Source organism: Cryptomeria japonica, chromosome 3 (assembly GCF_030272615.1).
Source record: "Cryptomeria japonica chromosome 3, Sugi_1.0, whole genome shotgun sequence".
NCBI classification, from domain to species: Eukaryota; Viridiplantae; Streptophyta; class Pinopsida; order Cupressales; family Cupressaceae; genus Cryptomeria; species Cryptomeria japonica.
Window position 1 is genome coordinate 67,048,841 of NC_081407.1, and position 14,651 is coordinate 67,063,491.

Here is a 14,651-nt window from a genome sequence, read left to right on the forward strand (position 1 = left end):
TAATTGTTACATTATAATCCTCAACACAATGATTTATATGATCCAAGGGGATCCAGTCAGTCCAAAAAGGGATCAAAACCCGAAGAACAAGACCTAACATGTAAAACCAACAAGGTCGGCCTCTACCAAGAGATTCCTCCGAAAAATTCCAAAGCATGAAGTGTAGATCGTGGGAAAAGGTCAACCACATGCCAAGGAACATCTGAATCAACATGCAAGGCTCCACAAGATTTGGAAGGGGTTCTAGTAGATCACCAAAATAGGTCCAGGCAACCAGTAACAAGAAACTATCAACCGGTAACAGGAAACTATCATGGAAACTGATAGCGATAACTTGTCGAAAAATGATCCAAATGCGATGCAGTCTGGAAATAAGAAAGATGATCAAGTCTTCATGTAGAATCCAACTCCATAGGATCCGATGAGCCAAAAACTGGTACACATAGAGAGAAAAGATGAAACTACAAACAGAAAGAAAAACAGAAAGAAAATATTTTTGGTTGATGCAAGATTGCTATGAACTAGGGATGCTCCTACATCAGACATTCGGGGTTATTGAAAAAGTGAGCCTCTCACTTTCCTGGGGTCAGAGGAAAACCGACGCGGTCTACCTATGCTTGATAAATCCAAAATGAATCTTCAACTGGTATGTCCTTCCACTTCACGAGATACTCCTTATACTAACTACTTTGGGTACTACGCCCAGTCCTACTGTCCAAAATGTCTTCAATATTATCTGGTTTCTTCCGGGGAAACTGTTTCTCCAAGTCTGCAATACTGTCCTCACTGAATTTTGGTTCATGATACTCATGAAGATCTGCAATGTTAAACACAGGTGAAATACATCTGGTAACTCCACTTCATATGCATTCCCAGAACTGAACTTCCTCAAAATCTTGCAAGGTCCAAACATTTTCATCTGCAATTTGTTATTAATTCCAACCGAGAATCTCTCTTTTCTCCGATATACCATCACTTCATTGCCAACTTTAAATTCGTTATGCCTCCTCTTTTCATCTGTCTTCTGCTTATATTTGTTGTTCATGTCCTCCAAATGTTGCTTAACTTGAATATGCAAGGCTGCCATGTGATCTACAAAGTCTTCTACTTCTAAACTTCTCTGGTCTTCACTGCTAATATCTCTTAATTGTGATATACCTCTAGGATGCACTCTAGTAACAATCTCAATAGGTGTTCTTTTGGTACTCATGTTTACTGAATTGGTGTAGGAAAACTCTTCTTATGCAAGGATCAAATCCTAACTTCCAGTTTTATCTCCAATTAAACATCTCAACAAATTTCCCAAGCTCCAGTTAACTACTTTTGTCTGTCCATCAGTCTGTGGATAAAAAGTAGGACTGAACTTGAAATCTGTCTTCATCTTCTTCCAAAGTGTTCTCCAAAAATAGCCAACAAACTTAGTGTCTCTTTCTCAAACTATGCTCTTAGGTAATCCATGCAATCTCACTTCCTTGAAAAATAGGTTTGCTATATGTAATGCATTTGATCTCTTCTTAGAAGGTATGAAATGAGCCATCTTCGAGAATCTATCCACTACCACAGATATAGAATCATTCCCTCTTGGTGTTTTAGGTAATCCAAGTATGAAATCCATGCTTATATCCTCCCAAGATCTTACCGATACTATCAAAGGTTTATACAATCCCACATTCTGACTACTACCCTTTGCAACTTGACAAACTCTACAACTTTGAACATATTTCTTAACATCCTTATGAATTGGGGCCAAAAGTACTACTCACTCACCAATGCTACTATTTTGTCATACCAAAATGTCCGGCTAATCCTCCACTGTGTTTCTCCTTTATCAGATTCTCCCTCATAGAACTCTTAGGTATGCACAACTGAACTCCTATGAATAACATCTCATCCTGAATGAAGTAGTCCAACCACTTGCTTCTATCTACCATAACCAGTTCTCTACATGCTCTCCAACATTATACAAAATCCGGGTCATCATCATACAAAGTCTTCAATTCCTCAAATCCTAATACTGTCACTCTCATCTTTGTCAGCAAATTCCTTCTCCTACTCAATGCATCAGCAACTTTGTTAGATTTTCCACTTCTATGCTTCAACACAAAGGTGTAACTCTGCAAAAACTATTCCCATCTCATATGTCTTTGATTCAACTTACTCTGACTATTCAAATATTGCAAAGCTTGATGATCTATATACAACACAAATTCCTTAGGCAACAGGTAATGTCTCCACTTCTTCAAGGCTTGAACTATGGCATAAAACTCCTAATCATACACTGAATACCTCCTCCGAGCATCATTCAATTTCTCACTGAAATAAGCTACTTCTCTCCCTTCCTAACTCAAGATTGCTCCTATTGTTGTTCCAGTTGCATCACAATCTACTTGAAATAGTTTATTGAAATCTTCTAAAGCTAACACAGATTGCTCAGTCACTTCCGGCTTCAACAGTTCAAAACTTTTGTTTGCTCTGGTGGTCCACTTGAATTCCTTTCGATCTCCCCTCATGGTCTCAGTCATAGGGTTACAAACTGAACTAAAATTTATGATGAACTTCCGATAAAAACTAGCCAATCCATGAAATGATCTTACCTCTTCAATGATTTCTAGTGTAGGTCACTCAACAATTGCTTTTACTTTCTCAGGGTCCATCTTCAAACCATCCTCAAATATCACAAATCCCAAATAGACTAACTCATCCTTCATCAAAGTACACTTCTTAATATTTATCAGCAACTTTTCTTCTCTCAATCTCTCCAAAACTTGTCTCAAATTCAACAAATGTTCCTCTTTTGTCTTACTCAAAATTAGAATGTCATCCAAATATACAATAACAAACTTACCCAAGAATTTCTTCAATACCTCATTCATCAGCCTCATGAAAGTACTTGGTGCATTAGTTAACCCAAAAGGCATCACCAACCATTCATACAGTCCTTCATTTGTCTTAAATGTTGTCTTCCACTCATCTCCTTCTTTGATCCTGATCTGATGATATTCACTCTTCAAATCTATCTTTGTAAAGTATTTGGCTCCACTCAAACAGTCCATTATGTCATCCATCCTAGGCAAAGGAAACCGGTATTTCACTATCATCTTGTTTATTTCTCTGGAGTCAGTACACATTCTCCACTCTCCATTCTTCTTAGGTGTTAATATTGTTGGTACTGCACAAGGGCTCAGACTGTCCCTGATCAAACCTTTCTTCAATAGCTCCTGCACTTGTCTATCCAGTTCTTCATTCTTTATCAGTGTCATGTAGTGTGCAGCTTGTTAGGCAAACTAGCTTCAGGAACCAAGTCCATGCAATGATTGATACTTCTCGCAAGTGGCAATCCTTGAGGTACATTATCTAAGACAATGTCTTCATATTCTATCAGCAAATCTTTTATCTCTTTCGGTTGTTCCTCTTCATGCTCCAGATTCTCAGTCTTCTGAGGAATTAAGGCAAAACACACATTCTCATGTCTCAATTCATCCAAGAATTTCCTTCCATCTACCAAACAGATTTTAGCATTCATACAGACTTCATTCTTCAAAGGTTCCTCCTAGGGTAACAAGGTTTGCTTCATCCCATTGGCTACAATAGTGTAAGTGTTCTTCCTCCCATCATGTAGTGCCTGTCTATCTAACTGCCAAGGTCTACCCAATAAAAGATGACAAATATCCATAGGCATAATATCACACAAGACTTCATCATGATACTTCCCAATTTTCAATTTTACCAAACATTGTTCACTTACTAACAACTTATGTTCATCCTGAATCCATGTTATCTAATAAGGTTTAGGGTGTTTCAATCTTTTCAAATTCAACTTATTCACCATCTCTTCTAAAACAAGATTATCTGAACTACCACTATCAATAACAACTTTATAACACTTACCGGATACCTTACATCTGGTCTTGAACAAAGTCTTCCTCTACAAGAGCTCTTCATCACTCCTGGTATGACACAAAACTCTCCTCATCATCAATAGTTCTCCATCTTCTGGTTTATTGTCTAATCCGATGGGGTTTTCTTCCACCATTGTTGCTCTTCTGGTATTCTTTGTCTTCTTACACTCGAAAGCATGATGTCCTTCTCCATGCAAGATATACCAACACCATGCATAAAATCATCCTAAGCCAGATCCTTTGAGATACTATGTTTCAAGATCGCTTGCATAAAATCACAAAGGATACAATTAGGGCTTTGACAGGGTTGTGTACCTCCAACACTCATCCTATTCTAAAAATGGTGAAGAATGATACAATGACTCAGCCAACTAGTGCAAAGTTTGACATGAGTTCTATGACTATTCAGGACACCACTAATCTAGGTGTTTATTATGTGACTAAGGGTTTAGCATAAAACTTATACTATCAGAACTGTGAGGGTTCTACTAATGCCACCACAATACACTCTTCTTTTCAAATGGTGGCCGAAGGAGAGAAGATTGATCTTTTTGAGCTTCTAAGACAAATTTTGGACAATTTGGAGAGGATGAATAACACCAAGTATCTATTTAGGTATGGATCATTGATAATCTATTTAGCATTTATATTCATGAATGAGATTCTAAGAGTTACGAGTAAAGTCTAGAACAAGTTCACCCCTATAGCAGTACAAATGAAAAAACATATTAGAAGTTTTAATAAGGACATAGAGGCATAAAACATCTTATATTTGGGTTGGTTCAAAAACTTTAAGGATAAGATGCAAGAGAGAGAATCCCTAGTGGATTGGTCTAGAAATACAAAAAAGAAATCATGTTTCTAGTCAACAAGGACCATTGTTACTTATCAGCTATACAACCAAGACTGCTTGGCTATCAAAGCTACCATATGAGATATTTGAGGAGTATGTTGAGAAGAACATTAAGACATTGTTGTATTTAATGATAGATCTGTAGCTAGAAAGGTTTGAAACTATTGTTGAGATCTTAAACAAGATGATTTAGAAGAAGTCTGAGAAAATTCATGCTAGAAGAATTGTTGATGTGGATGATACTCACACAACACATATAGATAAATTATACAATAGAACCTATCTTTCTTGAAAGATTAATGTATTATTTATCCCAAGGCACAAAAATGTCAAGTCTTGAATTTTTTATGTTGCTCAGGGTTTGTTGTCTTTATTGTTTTAATAAAGGGACTTACATTGCTGGATTTGTAGAAAAAAATGTCAAATTCTAAAGATAATTGTTAGATTCACACAATCAACCCCAATTTGTGTTCAAAGATCTCCAGTCTAATTATATTCAAGTATTTTAGAACGCATTTTATTATCTGATTTATTACATTTAATACTTTAAAAGCTATGAATTTTAGGGATTTCAAACCTCAAAGAAAATTCAAAAGAAAAAAGTTTATAAATAAGAAAAGTTGGAAAATCTAAGTGTACAGTGACCATGTGCAAATATGCTTCAAAAATTGTAAAATGATATTATTTTACCAATTTGTGTTTCACCAGACCCTATCTCAATTACACATGGATGGTGCAATCTTCAAAGGAATCTTGTCACACTCAAAAATCTTTAAAGTGCACCTAAATTCTAGCATAGCAACTTGAGATTCTTAAGAAATATGACAAGTAAATTCAGATTTATATTCATAGTGACCTTCTGTATATTAGTATTTACAATCTTCATAAACATATTCTAGCAATCTCACTATCTAAGCAACAAGAAACCATGAAGTGAACAAGCATTGGCAATTCCCAACTACATGTCCCACAAAAATCAACAATTTCTAGACTTAGTCTAATCTCCATGAGGATTTTAGATCACCTAGTAGCTTTCTATAAAAGTTTAACAATTATCTCTTTCAGAGATATGCTTAATTCTAACTTATCTCTTTTTTCAGTCCCCCCCAAAATGAGATTTTTGGGCTATTTATAGAACATAGCACTCAGAAAGTTCATTACAACATATAATCAAAGGTCCAGATTCGATCAATAGAAATCAATGGTGGTGGTTGAAAGTTGGCACATCGGTGACATCAGCATCTTTGACAACTGGCACATGGAATATTCTAGAACATCCCTTCTTCAACAACCTCTACAAAATAAACAACAATTAGAGACTAAATTGGCTGCAAATATTTAATTCACTTCAAAAAAAATAATAAGAACATTATTTAATCTCTTAATATTGCAAAACTAAATCAATAGATGATTAATTTGTAACTTCATATTCAGATTGCAAATGCATTCATGTTTTAATTGGTCGATCATTTTATGCTGATGAATTCCAAATTTCACATTAAAATGGTAATTGTTCACATTTTAAACAGTCATGAACAATTTTTTTATTTTAACAAATTGCCTCAAATAGTTAATTGGATATTATTCCTTTTTTTATCACCTTTTTGAATCATTTTAAATTTTTTAATTTCGTTAAGAAATGAGAAAGTTATGACCATTTTACTGATTTATGTGTGTGCATTTTCAAAATTTCTCATTAAAATAATTTTTTTATTCACATTTTAAACATTGTGAATAGCTCTTTCACTTCAAAAAAATTCTTCAATTTATTTATTAATTCTTAGTCCTCTCATCTCTACCTTTCTAAAACATTTTGAATTTTTAAATTTCATTGAGAAATAAGATAGTTATGGTCATTTTTATGATTCGGTTTAAGAATGTTTTTGCAACTTTGTTCATTTTCTAATTTTCTCCACTTTCCATCGCGGGCATTTTCTCCACTTTTTCCAATTTCTCTTTGTTCAATTTTTTTACTTTCTTCACTTTCCCTCATGAGCAAATTTCATTTTGAAGACAAATTTCTCATTTTGGAATTTCACAAGACACTTTTCCAATTGTTTCATTTCCAAAACTCTCCACTTTCCCTCATTTTTCAACTTTTCCCTTAGAGACTTTGGCTTTTTGTTCCACTAAGCATTTCGAGGGGACTTTTCCTTTTGAGGGAATTTTCACCATTTTGGCAAAATTAGTGCAAATGCTCACAACTGTCTACCAAACCACAACTTACGCATTTTAAGGAATTCTAGAAAACTTCAAAAGGCAACTTGGGTTATTTTTTAATGTTCTTTCTTTTTATGATGATTTTTTAATTTTATTTTTTTTATTTTACTTTTTTTAATTTATTAATTTTATTTAATTCTTTTTTTAATTTTTTCAAACAAAAAATTTTATTTTATTTTTTGAAATATTATCGTTTTTTTTTTTAATTTAAATTTTTTTAGTCTTTATTTTTTACTTTTTATTTATTTATATATATTTTTAATCTTATTTAAAGTTTTATTTATTTATTTATTTATTGTTGACATACATGAACTTGGGACCTAGGGACTTGGTGAAATTGTTGGACATTGCAAGAAAAGCTATAACTCAAACCAGAAAGGGGGTCCTTATTTTGTTGAGAGCAAAATGGGACGTGTTGTGTAACACACAACAAATAAGAACTAGATCAATTCTAGAAGTAGTTGTTGTGTTTGACACTTGGAGCATACTAATCTAAGCATCCTTTGATCGTACTTTAATGATTAGACCCTAGACCTTCCCCTCCAGGTTTAGCTTATGTTGTTGCAATTCGGAAATCGTGTTTTGGAGGTTCTGTTCAATTGCTATCTTATCTTCCTACTCCTTTTCCAATGCCATCTAGGCTTCATGGAGCTCTTTGTTAAATTGAGATTATTTATAGATCAAATCCTGTTGCAGTGGAACTTGAGCAACAAAAGAAGCAAAATGCCCTTGATGAACTTGGGAAAGCTTGGTCATCTGATCGCGTAGCTAGTCGTCTAGCGCTTGCTTGGCTTGCTTTTCTTCCACTAGCCATATCTGATGTTTGCTAAGTTCAACCCTAACCAAGTTCCTTTTAGTTGTGACATTTTGTAGCTCGTTTTGAATGCGTGTTACATTTGTGAGATCAGCTTTCAATAAGACAATCTCTTGATCCTTGCTTTGTAATTTTTTCGCTTAATTTTCCTTCTCCTGTTGAATATCCTTGAGTTGAGCTACTAAGTTATTCAACTGCTCTTGAAAATAGGCCTTTGCATCTTGACTTTGTTGAGATAAAATTAGGGTCTTTTCCTATAGCTCTTTTGTTAGCCAGGTAATATCTTTAGATGATTGAGAAATTTCTAGGTCTTTTGCCCTTTCTTTTGTTCTCATGAGATCCACGTTGTTTTTCATATTTTTGAATTATGCTTCTCTTTTCTCCAGACGACAAAAGATCTTCAAGAAATTTGTTGTCACTATTTTTTTTGTTTCTATAAGCTCCACCTTGCCTTGAGCATGAGCATGGCTTAGATTAATGCTTACAACATGAATTGTACAATCTTTAGGCGGTATCTAGCCTTCCATCTTGATCACATTGGGCATCTTTGCAGCGAATATGATATATTGATGAGTTTCATCATAGACCATTTCAAAGCTTGGCTTTGTCAGACTGATGACATCCTTATCCCTCCTCCTTTCCGCTCACTTTGCTCAGGCCATTCTAGTACCTTTTGCTTGAATTTTGAAATCAACTGGGGATGGAATATATTGTGTTGCAATAGGATATCCAGGAGGCAAAGAAAAAGGGATTTGAACTATAGAGGACTCAGATTGAGTTGGTCTTGACAAGTTCAATATAGATGATGAAAAAGGAGGGATGTTTTGCATTTGCCCGACAAACATAGATGGAGGCATAGAACCTTATTGGGATATGAAAAATATTGGGATAGACTATTGGGCCTAAAAAGTTACAGTTGGGACACTTACATCCGTGGAGGAGAGTGAGGAACTTGGGGACAAAAGAAGGAATTGTCCAAGTTGTTGTGAAAGATACTCCTGCAATTGGAGTCGATGACGATGTCTAGTCAGTGGTCGCCATAACAACAAGGGCAAGAGACTGCACTATAGGAACATTGTCTACCTGAGAGACAATAGGGATTGGTATTGGAGACCTGACTACAGACTAAGAAGAGAGGAAAGGGGGAGCGAAACATACCTTAGTTTCCAATGTGGTCAAAGCTAGACTAGAGTCTATTGTTTACTCGAAAATCACATCCTTTGGGTTATTTATCTTTTGCCTTTTTTCTGGCACCAGGTTGTCAGTCTTGGAAGGCTACTGAGAAGGTTGTGTATCCTAGGAATTCATTTTCAATGCAAGAGTATTCGGCTTATGAACTGCAGGAAACTCTCCCTCAAAGCTAGGAGTAACATTGATTTCTACTACAATCTTCTTTCCTTTTACCTCTCGAAGCTTACAAATCAATTGTTCCTCTTCTTCTTCATCTCCTTTTGTATCACTATTCTCATGATTCCAAATTTCATCAAATGTATCATCTAGTGGATTGACCTAGAACTCGGGAGTAAGATCTTTTATTTCTTGTCGGAAGGTCTAGAAATCTGCAATTTTATTCTCCCACCAACCATTCTGTTCCAATTTTTTTCCTGAGGGTTGCATTAATTTTATTTGTAGGGTTCATTTGTCCTATTATATCATAAAAAGATAGCCACTTGGGCCTTACAAGGTGAGACATGATGATATTAGTAGGGTATATATAAATCTTCGAGGAATCTATCAGCGAGTTGCAACGCTCTTCCCAATAAGGTCTGGAAATATGAGTAACCTTGGTCTTCCTATCTAACAGATAGTCATCTAGGTCATAATTCCATTCATCCTGAATACAAACTAAACCCAAATGTGTCAGCTTAGTAGTCAGAACATATTCAGCATTATTGTTTCACCTAGTGCGAGCAATAGTGCCCAAAGATTTAGGGACATCATACAAAATAGTTTGATGTTTACTTGGCCCATATGCCTTATTGACAACTGCAAGCTTTCTAAATAATTCTATGGAAATTACTATTTTAGTTGGGCAAGTGTAAAGTGGAAAATTGGATCCTAGTGACTCCCCACCTAGGAGAGAGAAAGGAAGCCACTAGGATGATTTTAGCTTGGAGGAACTTTACATTCAAAAGAGGGGCTTGAATCCACTAGATCCAAATCCAAGGGAAACAAGGATGTGAATTCCAAGTGGATTGCAAGGGTTAAAGCATGATTTACCCTCTTTTGTAAATGAGAAAGTTGACTTGTTGACTATGTAGAAAAGAGAGATAAAATGAGGGAAATGAGGAGCTACCGATTCGGGATCACGTTGTAACTTCAAATCTAAGATATTTAGACTGATATGGATCTTCCCTACGAATTTAAGGAAACATTATCAGGACCATGCTGAAAGTGTCCACAGTCCTCCAAAAAATCCGTGAAACGAAAAGGGTTCTTTTGCCTTTGTAAATGAAGTCCGGATCTAAAAATAAAGTTGTGCACCTGTAACCTAGTAGATCTGTAATTTGTTGATGATGGTTTCTTTGCTTATTGAATGTAATCACAAATGTTGCATGAAATGCCATGTAACATGACAAAACCCTAACACATGCATATGCTTGCAAATGAATGTTGTAAATGTTTCTCCAATGAATGAATGAAGAAGACACATGAAGAAGAAGACTTGATGGATGCTTGAAGACTTGAATGCTTGAACTTCACCTATCGTGTATTTTGTGTATATTTCCTCCTCTATCTATTTTTTCCTTGCAAATGAGAAGACTAACTCCTTTTCAGAGAATTAATTCATCTCACCAAAAGCCGACATCAGGGATATTTGGAATCCTGAAATGCAGATAGGACCGGAGGGACCTATCTTGGGGCCACCCTAAGAGGGGGGTACATGGGCGCCATGCCCCTGTCCTAGGGAGATAGATTCACCACGCCCCTATCCTAGGGGGGTCAAGGGTGCCACGCCCCTATCTTGCCCTATCTTGGGGTCCGAACAGGGTCCTGAGGCCATCTTGGGGCTTAAACAAGGAGAGGTTCAAGGTGAAAATGCAGAGGGAAGTCCCAGTTGGGAAGGAAGATGTTGTCGCCAAGGTGAGGACCTCAAATGTGGTTAAAATTGCTAGTGTCACAATTTTATGACACTACATTTAGCCCCCACTTTAGCGGGAGTACGACTTATGCCAATACTGTCAGTAAAGTAGAAGAAATAGAGATGAAGATGAGGGATGCGGAGCAATAGAAAAAGGAGTATAAGACATCACTAATCTTGAGGAACAAAAGCCCCCAATCTTAGGATCTTAACTCACTCAAACATATGCAAGAGCACACAAGACAAAAAAGGAACAAGATGCATAAAACAAAGACAAAGTGCAAAAGACAAGACAAAAACAAGACACAAAATGCCAAACCAACTAGCTGAAGAGACCTCGATACTCAGATGTCTAAACAACTAATCAGGACACAAAGACCAATGCCATCACATAAACACAAGTGATCACATAAAAGAGCAAATCTAACATCATCCATGAACCATCAATATAAAAACCATGCGTTCATGAGAGAAAGGAGAGAGAGGACATAAATATACACTTTGGTGATCCATGAGAAGAAAGGTGAACAAGAGAGAAACCATGGACATCTCGCCCCTAAAACTAGATGATCCATGGAGAGAAGGACATGGAAATATAGTCCCCAGAGTCTGTCTGGGTGATCCATGTAAAGGAGGAGAGTGAGAGCACCATTAGTTCCACCCAACCTCAATCGCATGTGTGTGCAAGTGAGGTTCAAAGCGCCTCATAGGACTCTATGCCTGAGTACGCTACAACCTATATAGAATGTATAGTACAAGTATCAAGAAAGGTATGATATCTCACTCTAAGAGTATTTGCTCAAGTTTCAATAATAATCACCCTACATAAGAGGAAAGTGGCATCATCTCACTCTACAAGTTTGTGCTCTGGTTTTTTAGAATAACCCACTGTACAAGGAAAAAGTGAAGACATCTCCCTCTAAGAGTGTGTGTTCTGGTTCTGAGAATGACCCACTATACAAGAAAAAAGCAACGTTATCTCTCTCTAAGAGTATGTGCTCTGGTTCAAAAAATGACCCACTATACAAGATAAAAGTGATGACATCTTTCTCTAAGAGGTTGCCCTCTGGTTCCAAAAATGTCCCACTGTACAATGCACGAGAGAAGTATGGTACAAAGGAACAATGTGGGTGCCCCTCGCTTAAGATGTCAACATATTTTGATGTTGATATCTTAAGGAAAGTATAACAAGGATACCTACCTTCATCACAAAGAAGATATCCATTATGCAACAATATCATAAATCTAAGAAAGAGAGGGGAATACTCTTCAAGCAAGGATAAGATATTTGAAAAGAGATATCTTGTTGTAAGTGTAAAGGAGATCCTTGGAGGAGAAGAGATCTTTATTCAAAAGACATTTACGACCCAAGATAAATTGTCTTAGACAAATATAACATCTTCTAGAATGAAGTGCAGAAGAGAACAAGAATTCAATCCTTCCTCCTATTGCTAGATAAAAGGGATTCTTGATGAAGGATGACTCACTTTTATCCCAATGGGGATAAGTGAATTTATTAGTCAAGGACTTACACCTCTTGTATAAGAGAGAACCCTTGAGCAAACAAAAATGTTTCCACACAAGGAATGACATCAAGTAATAAAACTCACACCGTCCATAAAATAGGAAAGAGTGGATCCTTAGAGAAAGAGAGAGAGAGAGAGAGAGAGAGAGAGAGAGAGAGAGAGAGAGAGAGAGAGAGAGAGAGAGAGAGAGAGAGAGAAATCATTGCCCCTCAAGTGTAGGGACAATGAGAAGAGCTTACACAATCTTATAGAGAGACATTAGTATATGTAAAATACATGTCTCAAGAAGTGGTAATATTCGAAAGGAAGAGAGAAAAAGCATCACATATTCCCCAAGGGGGATTGATCATAAAAACCTACCATTGTAAGAAATGATAATCACATATGAAAAATCCAGCCCCTAAAGGAAACAGTGATACATGAGATAAAAAGAGAGAAAGAGAAAGGAGTGAAAATAATTGCCCTCCAAGTGAGGAAGACAAAGAGAAACATTACACATCTTCTAATGGTGAGTATTGGCAAGTGATATTCCTTCCTAGTGGAACAAATCCTCACAAAAAGGGACACATACTTTGCAAGAGATCCTTCCATGCCAAGGGGCATATCCAACTTGAAAATAATCGAGACCGTAGAAGAGGTAAGTTTCCAAGAGAATGAAGGAAAGAGAAAAAGAGCACTACTCATTAAAGAAACTGCTCTTCAGGAAAGATAAAAACCCAAGAACAATTATATTCTCACATAGGAATCATTCTTATGCAAGAAAAGAGATTTAATAATGTATAATGCACCAAGATAGAGATGAATATATAGAAAGAATGAAGAGAAATGAATTTCATGTTGCTTCCCCAAAGTATGTAAAGTTGAAACAACACCACCACAAATGATAAAAATCCCCCAACTAAGTTGACTATTTATGTGATAAGTGTGAGGAGCAACATGAAGAGAAAAGAAGTGCTAAGGCACTATTTTGATGTCAATGAAGACAACTAAATCTATTGTAAGAGAAATTCATGCAAGATCATATTGCTTTTGAACAAATTTATTAAATGCATAACATTTCCCAAGAGAATGTGAATGTGAATAATGAAAAATGCAATATTCAATACCTTTCACTGGTTTAAGATTCTTATTTTTATTTTGAGGAGGAAAGGAAATGTTCCAATCATATTTCATCTCCAATTGATTCTTGCAGCTAGTATTTCAGGATGATAGATATCGTCTTGACTTAAAGGAGACGAATTAGTAAAAGAAGAAGGTTTATCATCCATAACTCTAATTTTTCCACTGTTGATGCCATCTTGAATATATTTTTGAAAAGCAGGGAAATCATTAGCATGATGGTCATGGGTTTGATGAAATGAACAAAAAGGAGGTTTTGAAGAAGAAGCATTCTTGCGGGCTCTTTTGATTTGTTGTCTTTTAAGATAATTTTCAAAATTTTGGAGCCTAAGGAGTTCATCTGTAGAAAGAGGAGCATCATTTCCTAGGCCCTTTGTAGTAGTTTGTGTAGAAGGGTTTATAGGGACACGAATTCCTTGCTCAAATTTACCAATTCCTTGTCCTTTAAAACCTTTTTTGTGATTATATGAAAGCCACAACTATAAGAATGTTGCAATTGACTAGATGGAGGAATAGGATCATGATTTTTTTGGAAATCTGAAGTATAAGGGAGAAGAAAAGGATTTGTAGATGAAGTAGTATCATGTGAAATGGCAATCTCCTTTCCTTTATCAAGCTTATCCTTTGTGGAGGATTGGGGATGAACATCTTCATCATCTAGAAGCTCATTTTTAGTTATTTCTATGCGAGGAGAAAGATCATGAATAAAATGCATGACATCATCCTCCCTACATATACTTTGATGTTGAAGATAGGTTTTAGGAGAATAATGAGGATATAAAGATGTAAGAATGTTAATGTTTTGATTTCCCGCCCCCTTTCTCAAGGGTATGTGTAGAAGAGGATGGGTCCTTTTCACTTTCCAATGCTTGCATGTGTTTAAAGAGAGCATTGGTTAAAGCATTAGGTCTCATCTCATCCACATAAGATACCCTAGGAGAGGTACAAGGGTTAGGATCTTTAGGTTTAGGATCTACAAAAGCTTTAAGGTGATTAACATAGGAAATGAATTTTGTTAACAACATCACCATAATGCAACATAAATGATACATGAAAGCTTTAAGATCTAATTGAAAAGGAAATAATTTGGAAATCCTAACAACACAATATGACCAAGTGCTATGAATAAAGAGAAGCA